This window comes from Puma concolor, chromosome E1, assembly GCF_028749965.1.
Source record: "Puma concolor isolate L17-30 chromosome E1, mPumCon1.1.hap2, whole genome shotgun sequence".
In the NCBI taxonomy this organism is placed as follows: domain Eukaryota; kingdom Metazoa; phylum Chordata; class Mammalia; order Carnivora; family Felidae; genus Puma; species Puma concolor.
The window spans coordinates 33907318-33919266 of record NC_141680.1 but is presented as its reverse complement, the minus strand read 5'-3'; the positions used below and the strand labels follow the sequence as shown (position 1 = coordinate 33919266).

The 11949-nt window shown below is 39.1% G+C and overlaps 1 pseudogene; it reads right to left on the bottom strand.

Moving 5' to 3' along the window:
- Positions 1-9759: 9759 nt before the first annotated feature.
- Positions 9760-10110, bottom strand: LOC147574256 (cytochrome c oxidase subunit 6A1, mitochondrial pseudogene; annotated as a pseudogene).
- Between the last annotated feature and the right edge of the window lie 1839 nt (positions 10111-11949).

Below are 11949 nucleotides of genomic sequence, written 5' to 3'. Positions count from 1 at the left end.
TTGGACAAATGCCTAGTAGTGCAAATTCTGGACAGTAGGGTAGTTCTATTTTTTGTTTTTTGAGGAACATCCATACTGTTTTCCAGAGTGGTTGCACCAGCTTGCATTCCCACCAACAATGCAAAAGAGATCTGCGGAGAGAGACCCTCCACATCCTCACCAACATCTATTGTTGCCTGAGTTGTTAGCCATTCTGACAGGTGTAAGGTGGTATCTCATTGTGGTTTTGATTTGTATTCCCCTGATGATGAGTGATGTTGAGCATTTTTTCAAGTGTCGGTTGGCCATCTGGATGTCTTCTTTGGAAAAGTTTCTATTCATGTCTTTTGCCCATTTCTTCACTGGATTATTTGTTTTTTGGGTGTTGAGTTTGATAAGTTCTTTATAGATTCTGGATACTAACCCTTTATCTGATATGTCGTTTGCATATATCTTCTCCCATTCTGTCGGTTGCCTTCTAGTTTTGCTGATTATTTCCTTCCCTGTGCAGAAGCTTTTTATTTTGATGAGGTTCCAGTAGTTCATTTTTGCTTTTGTTTCCCTTGCTTCCAGAGACGTGTTGAGTAGGAAGTTGCTATGGCCAAGATCAAAGAGGTTTTTGCCTGCTTTCTCCTTGAGGATTTTGATGGCTTCCTGTCTTACATTGAGGTCTTTCATCCATTTTGAGTTTATTTTTGTGTATGGTGTAAGAAAGTGGTCCAGGTTCATTCTTCTGCATGTCGCTGTCCAGTTTTCCCAGCACCACTTGCTGAAGAGACTTTCTTTATTCCATTGGATATTCTTTCCTGCTTTGTCAAAGATTAGTTGGCCATATGTTTGTGGGTCCATTTCTGGGTTCTCTATTCTGTTCCGTTGATCTGAGTGTCTGTTCTTGTGTCAGTCTTGATGATTACAGCTTTGTAGGATAGCTTGAAGTCTGGGATTGTGATGCCTCCTGCTTTGGTTTTCTTTTTCAAGATTGCTTTGGCTATTCGGGGTCTTTTCTGGTTCCATACACATTTTAGGATTATTTGTTCTAGCTCTGTGAAGAATGCTGGTGTTACTTTGATAGGGATTGCATGGAATATGTAGATTGCTTTGGGTAGTATCGACATTTTCACAATATTTGTTCTTCCTATCCAGGAGCATGGAATCTTTTTCCATTTCTTTGTGTCTTCTTCAATTTCTTTCATCAGCTTTCTATAGTTTTCAGTGTATAGATTTTTCACCTCTTTGGTTAGATTTATTCCTAAGTATTTTATGGTTTTTGGTGCAACTGTAAATGGGATCGATTCCTTGATTTCTCTTTCTGTTGCTTCATTGTTGGTGTATAGGAATGCAACCAATTTCTGTGGGTTGATTTTATATCCTGCAACTTTGCTGAATTCATGAATCAATTGTAGCATTTTTTTTGTGGAATCTTTTGGGTTTTCCATATAGAGTATCATGTCATCTGCGAAGAGTGAAAGTTTGACCTCCTCCTGGCCAATTTGGATGCGTTTTATTTCTTTGGGTTGTCTGATTACAGAGGCTAAGACTTCCAATGCTATGTTGAATACCATTGGTGAGAGTGGACATCCCTGTCTTGTTCCTGACCTTAGGGGGAAAGCTGTCAGTTTTTCCCCATTGAGGATGATATTAGTGTTGGGTTGTTCATATATGGCTTTTATGATCTCGAGGTATGCTCCTTCTATCCCTACTTTCTTGAGGTCTTTTATCAAGAAAGGATGTTGTATTTTGCCAAATGCTTTCTCTGCATCTATTGAGAGGATCATATGGTTCTTGTCCTTTCTTCTATTGATGTGATGAATCACATTAATTGTTTTGCAGATATTGAACCAGCCCTGCATCCCAGGTATAAATCCCACTTGGTCGTGGTGAATAATTTTTTAATGTATTGTTGGATCTGGTTGGCTAATATCTTGTTGAGGATTTTTGCATCCATGTTCATCAAGGAAATTGGTCTATAGTTCTCCTTTTTAGTGGGGTCTCTGTCTGGTTTTGGAATCAAGGTAATGCTGGCTTCATAGAAAGAGTTTGGAGGTTTTCCTTCCATTTCTATTTTTTGGAACAGTTTCAAGAGAATAGGTGTTAACTCTTCCTTAAATGTTTGGTAGAATTCCCCTGGAAAGCCATCTGGCCCTGGACTCTTGTTTTTTGGCAGATTTTTGATTACTAATTCCACTTCCTTACTGGTTATGGGTCTGTTCAAGTTTTCTATTTCTTTCTGTTTCAGTTTCAGTAGTGTATATGTTTCTAGGTATTTGTCCATGTCTTTCAGATTACCCATTTTATTGGCATATAATTGCTCATAATATTCTCTTATTATTGTTTTTATTTCTGTTGTGTTGGTTGTGATCTCTCCTCTTGCATTCTTGCTTTTATTTATTTGGGTCCTTTTCTTTTTCTTTTTGATCAAACTGGCTAGTGGTTTATCAATTTTGTTCATTCTTTCAAAGAACCAGCTTCTGGTTTCATTAATCTGTTTTACTGGTTTTTTTGGTTTTGATAGCATTAATTTCTGCTCTAATCTTTATTACTTCCTGTCTTCTGCTGGTTTTGGGTTTTATTTGCTGTTCTTTTTCCAGCTCCTTAAGGCATAAGGTTAGGTTGTGTATCTGAGATCTTTCTTCCTTCTTTAGGAAGACCTGGATTGCTATATACTTTCCTCTTATGACCACCTTTGCTATGTCCCACAGGTTTTGGGTTGTGGTGTTATTTTCATTGACTTCCATATACTTTTTAATTTCCTCTTTAACTGCTTGGTTAGCCCATTCATTCTTTAGTAGGATGTTCTTCAGTCTCCAAGTATTTGTTACCTTTCCAAATTTTTTCTTGTGGTTGATTTTGAGTTTCATAGCATTGTGGTCTGAAAATATGCACGGTATGATCTCAGTCTTTTTGTGCTTATTTGGGGCTGATTTGTGTCCCAGTGTATGGTATATTCTGGAGAATGTTCCATGTGCACTGGAGAAGAATGTATATTCTGCTCCTTCAGGATGAAATGTTCTGAATATATCTGTTAAGTCCATCTGGTCCAGTGTATCATTCAAAACCATTGTTTCCTTGTTGATTTTTTTATGAGATGATCTGTCCATTGTTGTGAGTGGGGTGTTGATGTCTCCTATTATTATGGGATTACTGTCGATGAGTTTCTTTATGTTTGTGATTAATTGATGTATATATTTGGGTGCTCCACATTGGTGCATAAATGTTTACAATTGTTAGGTCTTCTTGGTGGATTATGATATAATGCCCTTCTTCATCTCTTGATACAGTCTCTATTTTAAAGTCTAGATTGTCTGATGTAAGTATGGCTACTCTGGCTTTCTTTTGTTGACCATTAGTATGATAGATGGTTCTCCATCCCTTTATTTTCAATCTGAAAGTGTCTGTAGGTCTTGTAAACAGCATATAGATGGATCTTATTTTCTTATCCATTCTGTTACCCTATGTCTTTTGATTGGAGCATTGAGTCCACAGATGTTTAGAGTGAGTACTGAAAGATATGAATTTATTGCCATTATGATGTTTGTAGAATTAGAGTTTCTGGTGGTGTTCTATGGTTCTTTCTAATCTTTGTTGCTTTTGGTATATATATATATATATATATATATATATATATTTTTTTTTTTTTTTTCTCCCCTTAGAGAGTCCCCCTTAAAATTTCTTGCAGGGCTGATTTAGTGGTCACAAACTCCTTTAATTTTTGCTTGTCTGGGAAACTTTTTATCTCTCCTTCTATTTTGAATGACAGCCTTGCTGGATAAAGAATTCTTGGCTGCATATTTTTCTGATACAGCATACTGAATATATCCTGCCACTCCTTTCTGGCCTGCCAAGTTTCTGTGGATAAGTCTGCTGCAAACCTGATCTGTCTTCCCTTGTAGGTTAGGGACTTTTTTCCCTTGCTGCTTTCATGATTCTCTCCTTGCCTGAGTATTTTGCGAATTTGACTATGATATGCCTTGTCGATGGTTAGTTTTTGTTGAATCTAATGGGGGTGCTCTGTGCTTCCTGGATTTTGATGTCTGTGTCTTTCCCCAGGTTATGAAAGTTTTCCGCTATGATTTGCTCACATAACCCTTCTACCCTTATTTCTCTCTCTTCCTCTTCTGGGATCCCTATGATTCTGATGTTGTTCCTTTTTAATGAGTCACTGATTTCTCTAATTCTTAAATTGTGCTCTTCTGCCTTAATCTCCCTCTTTTTTCTGCTTCATTTTTCTCTATAAGTTTGTCCTCTATATTGCTGATTCTCTGTTCTGCCTCATCCATCCTTGCTGCTGCTGCATCCATCCATGATTGCAGCTCAGTTATAACATTTTTCATTTCATTCTGGCTATTTTTTACTTCTTTTATCTCTGCAGAAAGGGATTCTAATCTATTTTCGACGCCAGCTAGTATTCTTATTATCGTGATTCTAAATTCTGGTTCAGACATCTTGCTTGTATCTGTGTTGGTTAAATCCCTGGCTATCGTTTCTTTGTGCTCTTTCTTTTGGGGTGAATTCCTTCGTTTTGTCATTTTGAAGGGAGAAAAGGAACTAATGAGGTAGAAAAATTAAAATTAAAGAAAATTAAAAATATATATATATTAAAATTAAAAACACACACTCACACAAAAATCGAATAAATGATGCTAGATCCTAGGTGTGTTTTGGTCTGGGTGTTGAAAGTGGTTTGACAGATTAGAGAAAAAAAGGGGGGAGGAGAAGAAAAAAAAGGAAATCATTTGAGAACTTGAAAAAATGAATACACTGAAGTAGACTAAAATGAGAGGATGGAGATAAAATAGAATTTGAAAATATATATACAGAAGTAAAGAATATGGTAGAAAAAAATTAAACAAAAATATTTTATTAAAAATTAAAAACAAAAATGAATTTTTTCTGTTTATATATTCAAGAAAAAGAAAAGGAACGAAAAAGAGAAAAAAGAAAAAATGGAAAAAAGGAAATCGTTTGAAAATTTGAAAAAGTGAACACTGTAGTAGACTAAAATAAAATGATGGAAGTAAAATAGAATTTGAAAAAATTTACACAAAAGTAAAAATATAGTGATAAAAATTAAAGAAAAATATTTTTAATAAAAATTGAAAATAAAAATGATTTTTTTCTCTTTCTGTATTCAAGAAAAAGAAGTGTAAAAGAGAAAAAAAACAAAAGAAAGAAAATCGAATAGATGGACCTGCTAACAGACTGAAGTGGGACTGAGATTACTTCATTTTCCCCTAGAAGTCAGTCTATGTAGCACTTTATTGTCCATAAACTAAGCCGGTGGTGAGACTTGTTTTTTTGAAGAGCAAAGTTGGCCCAGTTGGGCGGGGATCAGTGTAATGGCTCTGCTCTCCACTAGATGGCGCTGCTACCCTACTGGGGTGGATTGTTGCAAGGCTTGTAGGTGCGTATGCACATGCACAGGAGTGGTGAAAATGGTGCCACCCAGCTACCCAGTCTGTTCTCCTGGATCAGCAATCGCACACCCTTCCTGTCTTCAGCTCTCTTCCACTCCCTGCTTTTTCACTCTCTGTGACCAGGCCCCAGGCAGTACCTCTCTCCCAAGTTTGGTCTTAGATGCGGCTGTTTTACCCGGCCCCTTACTTTCAAAGGACTGTGACTTTGACCCCTTCTGCCCTTCTGTGGGAGGGTCTCACTGAACAATGGCCGAATTCCAGCTGCACCCATGAATGCTTGCTGGACCTGCTGCTGCCGGTGCCCCAAGACTGCGGCCAGATGCCAGCCTACCCCAGAAGAAGTTCACGAGATAGTGTTGCAGTGGCTTTTCAGGGATTATGGAAAATCACAACACACATCTGGCACCGGGCTTCACCTTTAACAACCTTGTTCCAGTACCAACGAATGTGGCTGTTTTCTAGGGTCTCTTGGGACCAGGTGGCTTCAACAGTCTCTACCAAATGTCCTTCCTGCAGTGGATCTGCTTTTCCCTGTGTGGGCTGAGAACCTCCCGGACCCCACTCTGTTCCTGGGGATTTGCTCTTCCCACCAGAGCACCACCAGGTATCGAGCTACGGAGTTGCAGACTTTGCACTCCCCTTGTTTACAGTCTTAATGGAATTTAAACCCTCTCCTTTCTCCTTTCTCCCTTTTTGGTTTAGTCCCTGTGGCTGTTTCCAATTTTCTGCTTTCTCTCCAGCTGCTTTTGGGGAAGGGTGCTTTTCCCGTATTCTCCCCATCCACCCCCCCCCCCAGTCTCTGTCCTCTCTCCATCTGCAAAAGTGGCTCCCTGCCCGCTGCCAGCTTCTCTCTCCCCAAGTTCACCTCTTTGCACCGCATACCTGCTGAATTCTGTGGCTCAGGTTGTGCAGATTGTTGTGTTAATCCTCCAATCAGTTCTCTAGGTGTGTAGGATGGTTTACTGTTGGTCTGGCTGTATTTCATGGATGCGAGACACACAAAAAAACTCCCATGCTGTTCCGCCATCTTGGCTCCTCCTCCTTAATGTTTAATTTTTTGAGAGAGAGAAACAGAGTGTGAACAGAGGAGGGGCAGAGAGAGAGGGAGACACAAAATCTGAAGCAGGCTCCAGGGTCTGAGCTGTCTGCACAGAGCACAACACAGGGCTCAAACTCACCAATGGTGAGATCATGACCTGAGATGAAGTCAGATGTTCAACCCAATGAGCCACCCGGGCGCCCCTGTCGAATTTGGATTTACTTTAAGTAACAATCTAAAATGCTTCAAAATGGCATTCTCTGGCCACTGAGTGAAAAATAGCATCCTATATTGTATCCCTTTACACCATCTTCATTATTCCCCCTTCACGATCTTTCCCTCAATTGCTATCAGGGATTTCAGTATTCCACATGGGACAAGCCTGCCTGCTTTGTTTGCTGCAGGGTTCTCCATCCAATAGGATGACTAGTTTATAATGAACAAATATTGTTTGTTGACTGAATAAGTGAACAGATTACAAAGCAAGTATTTCTCAGAGGGGTAACACACAGATATTCAAAACACCTTCCCTAAGAGTAGGTTCTGATAGGAAGAAAGACACTCTCTAAGGATGGAGGACAAGGATCATGGGGGCAGTGGCCAGAGTGTCTTACCTATAGTGTCCTCTGCAGGCAAATAACTTTATCCCCAAGTCTACTTTCTCATCTGTTAGCTAAAGTTGTTATAAAATTGACATTAACGAATGTAATACTGTGCATTATACTGCGTGTCAATTATTATGACTTCTCCAATTCCACCTATTGGCTCTTTTTAAAATTTTTTTAATGTTTATTTTTAAGACAGAGAGAGACAGAGACAGAGTGTTAGCAGGGGAGGGGTGGAGAGAGAGGGAGACACAGAATCTGAAGCAGGATCCAGGCTCCGAATGTCAGCACAGAGCCCCCTTGAACTCACGAGCCAGCTGAGATCATGACCTGAGCGGAAGTCAGATGCTTAATCGACTGGGCCACCCAGGTACCCCTCTATTTGGGTCTGAATTATTAACCCCAAAGACTAGTTGCAGTTATCAGAAACTGATAGAGGTGAGAACGATGTTACAAAACAAAAGTGTCCTTCTCTCTGGTTGCTTGAAATCAATATGTAAGAGTCCCTTGTCGAGGGTAGCGAGCTCAGTGTCATGGCTGATAGGAGAATACATCACTGATGATGGTTAAAGATGATGCCCCAATGAAAAGAGTTTTGAAGCAGTGAGGACATTGCAAGTTTGAGCACAAAACCTTGAAAAGATGGGGGAAAAAAAAGGAAAGTTTGAATCCAGAGTTAGGTGTGTGATAAAGAAGCAGAGAGCAACAATCCATCAGAGAGGCAGTCAGAAGGCAATCAACTTTTAAAGCATTTCTGTTGTGCTGCAGGGAAGTTTTCGGACTTTCAGGTCTTGGGATGTCATTGTTAAAGTGATAGGTACCCTGACCAGTGCTGCACAGGGCTGACCTAGTCTTTATTCACAATGGCTCAAAACCTGCACATGAACTCCCTGGATTTGGGCCATTTGGGTTCCTGGCATAAGGAACTAACAAGGATAAAAAAAAATTCCTTTTACTATTTTTCCCCATATCCCATAGAATTAACCATACAATTCTCACTTATTTGGCACTGGTTTTTAGGTTATGGCCACCTCATCCATTTCTGTGTTCTTAAAACAGGTTTTGATATAGAATAGGTCTGGATCAAACTAGTAAAAAAAAGTGTAATATATTGACTAACAGTGTAAAGTTACATTGGAACTTTGAACCACAACTCACTGAAGTAATTGACCTTTTTTGTTGTTCAGAAGTTTGGGTTTTTAGTGAACTGAATGAGTTGAGAAATTCTGAAAACAACCCCATTCAGTCTTTCACCAGTCAGTAGTCAGTGGATTTTTTCCAAGAACCTCATGGTTCTCTTTAAAAACATTTGGAGATGGGAAATGCACTTCAATCAATCTCCTCAGTGCGGTTATGCAGATGACTTAGAGGAAAGGATCCAGCAAGCTTGTTTGGCATATCTTGCTTTGGAGAAGTGATCATAATCTATCTCCCTGTCATTTTTGTCCACAAGACAGAAACATCCTTAAGTGGCTGTTTGGTATTAAGGGAGAGAGGTTTCTCAGGTTCCATTGGGGAATTTTCTTGAGGATTCTCACTGTGTGTGCATGTGTGTTGGTATGTAATGAAATATTTCCAGTAGTTGTCTCTGAGGAGGGTGCCTGGGGACTTAGGGTTTTGATTGGAAAGGTGACTACTTATTTAAAACTAACTTTTCATTTTGCATTAATGCCAGATTCACAGAAAAGTTGCAAAGATAGATATCCCTCATCCAGTTTCTCTGTTTTTTTTCCAATATTTTTATTGGACTAAAATACATACAGCATAAAATTTACCATGTTAAGCCATTTCTAAGTGTAAAGTTCAGTGGCATTAAAAATATTTATAATATTGTATAACCATGACCACCATCCATCTCCAAAATTCTTTTGATCTTGTAAAACTGAAAACCTATACCAATTTAACAAAAGCTTCCCAGCTCCATTCTACTTTTTCTCTATATAATTTTGACTCCTGTGAGTACCTCATACAGTATTTATCTTTTTGTCACTGGCTTGTTTCAGTTAGCATAATGTCCTCAAGATTCATTCACACTATAGCATGTGTCAGAATCTTCTTCCTTTCTAGAGCTGAATGGTATTTCATTATATGCAAATGGCACATTTTGCTCATCCATTCATCCTTTGATCGATGCTTGGGCTGCTTCCATGTTTTGGCTATTGTGAATAATACTACCGTGAACATGGGTGTGTACATATCACTTAGAGCCCCTGCTTTCGATTTTTCTGGGTATGTAACAAGAAGAGGAATCGCTAGGGGCTCTTGGGTGGCTCAGTCGGTTAAGTGTCTGACTTCGGCCCAGGTCATGATCTCACGGTTCACGAGTTTGAGCCCCGCGTCAGGCTCTGTGCTGACAGCTTAGAGCCTGGAGCCTGCTTTGGATGCTGTGTTTCCCTCTCTCTCTGCCCCTCCCTACTCATGCTCTGTCTCTTTCTTTTTCCCTCCCTCTCTCTCTCTCTCTCTCTCTCAAAAAATAAACTCCTCACTTTACACAGATTTTGCTGCCCCTCCCCCATTGATGTCTTTTTCTTACCAAACTTCATTTTTAACTTTATTTATTTATTTCATGAACAAATTGAAGTTATTTATGTAAGACATCTGTCATAAGCAAAGGGATGGGAGATCAGTATCATTTGATACAAGTAAGGAAGGTGAGCTTAAGGTCCCATATGCTTTTTGGTCTGTGTGCAGACTCATGGTCCAAACCGGTGCTGTGGTCCCCACTGGGTGGTGGTCCATGTTCTCTTTATTCATCTTCATAGCTGGTTGGAAGTGGATTCGTGTGAGAGTTACGGAATGGAGTATGATTACCATCTCCCCAAGGAACGGGATTGGCCCTGATGTGTAGATGGGGGTAGGCGACAAACTTAGGTCTCTCTTGCTCTCCCAGATGTGACTTCAGGAAGACGTTCAACATGCTCACACCTCTGCTGAGGAAGCCCTACCAAGGATATGAAGACCTTCCACATGCAAGCTGAACCCTCCTCACCATGGGCACCACTTGACATGGATGCCCCAGCTGTGCCCCTCACTGACCTAGCAGCCCTGAAAACTGGGACACAGCCACTGCCATTTTTGACCTGGACCCATTTTTACTTTATACTTTTTTCAATGATTCAGATTGTTCATCTTGTGCATCAGTTTTTACAACGCATAAAAATATTAAAGTACAAAAAAATCCAACACATATACTTAATTTATGATAACTTTTATTGTTTCAAAACTCCGTTCAACACTTATTTATTAGGCATTCTGAGGAACTGAGAAGAGATGGTTGCAAAAAATGCAATCTTTTCCTTTAATTTGCTTGCAATGTAATTTTTTTAAGTTTATTTATTTATTTTAAGAGAGAGAGAGAGAGAAACCAGAGGAGGAGAGAGGGAGAGAGAGAATCCCAAGCAGGTTCCAAACTATTAGCACAGAGCCCAACTCAGGGCTCAATCCCACCAACTGTGAGATCACAACCTAAGTGGAAACCAAGAGCCTGATGCTTAATGGACCAAGCCACCCAGGTGCCCCATATTTTCTGTGTTATATATACATTTGCAAACAAATGTTTTACCTGGAATGATCAATAATTGAATTATAAGCATTGTTAAAAAATTATGTGAAAGGACAGTCACACTTCATATTCCAGGCACCATGCAAAGCAGGCATTTGACATGCTTTACCTGGATTATCTCATACCTCACAATAACTACTAACAAATAAATGAGCATTATTTCTACTTATCTATGAAAACTTGAGGAACAACAGAGTCGGACAACTTGTATAAGGAAAACTGTGTGCAACAGAGCTAGAATTTAACCCCTTTCTTTATGATCCCTGAATCTCTATCTCTTTTCATTTTCCATGTGGTTTCTATTAATAAGTCAAATTCAACCATCCTAAAATCAAATAAGTTGGCTTTGCTGTTTCTGAACTCAAGTTAACTGACAGGGCAGGTAAATTAAGGCAAGAAGGCAAAGCACAGTAAAATTATAAAAGGAGACTCACCAAAAGGAAAATCAATGCACATTAATTTTGCATATTTTGCATAATTTTTAATGGCCACTCTAAATCACAGTGTGCTCCAGACGTTAGGGATATAAAGCACACTCAACTTCAATGTTCCTTAATGTGCTTGTAGCTCATAACTGGAACTGCATTCCACTATGATTTGTTCCCATTTTCATTAAATCTTGGGCTTTTAAAAAATTTTATTTCTTCCTCCTGTAGATTCACCCATAAAATATGTTGAGGAATCATATCTTCTCTTGAGGTCGTTTTTTCCAGGTACTGTATATTTCAAAGTGATGGCCCAGAGGTGGAACAGAGATTAAGTGGAAGAAGATGCATTGAGAGGGAGGCTGCAACTGTGGTTAAAAGAATAAAGCAGACAGAGATTTGAAGAGGAAATAGGCTCTTGGCTTAAAGTATCGTCTTCTCTTAATACAGGTGAGAGTTGGCACTTTTCGCCAGAGTTGTATTTTCATGAAACTGTATTTATTCACAGGTCTTAAAGCTTTGGAAGTAAAGACTCAGCTAGAAAGTTTGAAAACTTAGTGAAATTCTGACTTTTCTAGAAGCTTAGCTCTCTTTCAATGGGGTATACACTTGGGATTTGGTTAAGTACTAACTTAGGTCAGATTTCATCTCTCTTTCTGGCTGGAGGGAGTATTAAAACAGTTATGAGATTAAGACAATAGAAAAACTTTGAATATGACTGTGCCTTATTTACCCAGCAGGAAACTAGACCAGAAAAATCAAATGCCAATGCTTAAAAGTAGTTATTAAGCCAAGAATGTGTGTTCTAAGTCTTACCACTACAGACTGTCATTTCTTGAGAAAAAGTTACCCCCTTCCCCCAAAAAAGATTTGAGATTCTTCAAGATGTAAGTGAACATATAAATAAAGACAACTGAGAAGAATA